Below are 1,535 nucleotides of genomic sequence, written 5' to 3'. Positions count from 1 at the left end.
ATGCACACATACTTTCTAAACACATTCTTGAAACAAACTTCAAGCATTCTTAGGAAAAAAAATATGTTTGTATAAATTATCTTCCACCATTCCTAGATTTTAACAAAGGGTCTTGAGTTAAGAATGATCAAAACATCATTTTTCACAGGGTCTCTTAGGGAACACCTCCCTCCTGCACCTTCCAGGAATCTTATCATTATGATATATACCAGAAATAATCTCCCAGCTGTAGGTCACTTTAAAGTTAAAAAAAAAAAGCCCTGATTTAAGCTCTCCCCAACCGTTCAAGGTCAGAAAAGAGCACCAGGGGCCTGACAGGATAGACTGAGGCACAGCACACCCAAAGGCAAAAATCTCAGGGCTCTGTCATTTCAGCTCAGCTTGTGAATATTTTAAAAACCCTGAGGTCAGAAGCCATCTTAGCTTCTCCTCACAGTAAGGCAATCGCCCTAGAGAAAACTCAAGAACTGTCTAATTTTCAGACCAGATCACACAGACTCTCCGACACTTAGGCGTGCTTGTGGCAGCAGCAAAAGCCCCGCCTCAGGAGAGCTCTGTCAGAGGCAGCCCTGTAAGTGTCGGGGGCCCATGGTCCAAGCTCTAGGAGCTTGTCCCCCTCTGTGGCAGCAGCAGGTGTGGGAGACGTCGCTTTTTACAAGGCGCCTTCGTAACCGTGGGTGCAAATGTTCTGTCAGTTCCCTCCGTACACACACTAACAAAGCTTCCCAGCATTGACAAGGAGTCTTCGCGTCCAAAAGCTGCCTCTCGGTCTTCTCCCAGCGCGTCTCACGCTTCTCACGGGGAGGTGAAGAGAGTTCCTCCCTCCATCCTTCCGTCTCCATTTTTCCTGCTCCAGGTTGTTCTTGGAAGTCTCCAGAAGAGTAGAGTAGGCCTCTCCATTAGAGTTGCACAACTTGGCTAAGAGGCAGAAACTGCCTGCCTCAGCACTGTCAACTGGAAAACCGGAATAAATAATAATAATAATAATTATTATTATTATAGTAGTAGTAGTAAAATAATACAAGTTCTTCGTGGGGTCGTAATGACGAAATGAGTTCATAGATTTGTATAATTTTCAGACCAGATCACACAGCTGCTTTTCCCCACCCAGGCCACCAAGCCTGCATGAGTCCACATGTCTGAAGAGCTTGCAGGGATGTGCGGGGCCCACAGGATAATTTGTTGCTGACATCGTCTGTAAATCACAAAGGACATTTGCTTCCATTCTGTGTCTTACAGCAGTTCATGTTCTCCTTCCCTGGCCTTCAGTTGAATTGTTTGTGACTTGGGCTTCCTGGGTCTCAAATGGCCTGGAATAAGACGAGGGCATCTGTCCGTCTGTCCGTCTGTCCGTCTGTCCCCTCATCCATCGCCACCCCGCCCCAGCCTGCCATCTTTCCCCTCGGTGCCTTGTAAGCCTGGAGGTGGCACTCTCCAGAGTCCCTGCTCTTTCTGAAGTACACTGGTCCGACTTAACTGGCGGGTCTTGCCCTCTGATGTGCACCCATGTTGACAGCTCTCCTTTCATTTCTGTC

This window comes from Apodemus sylvaticus, chromosome 19 (assembly GCF_947179515.1).
Source record: "Apodemus sylvaticus chromosome 19, mApoSyl1.1, whole genome shotgun sequence".
Lineage (NCBI taxonomy): Eukaryota > Metazoa > Chordata > Mammalia > Rodentia > Muridae > Apodemus > Apodemus sylvaticus.
Note: the sequence above shows the minus strand (reverse complement) of the source record.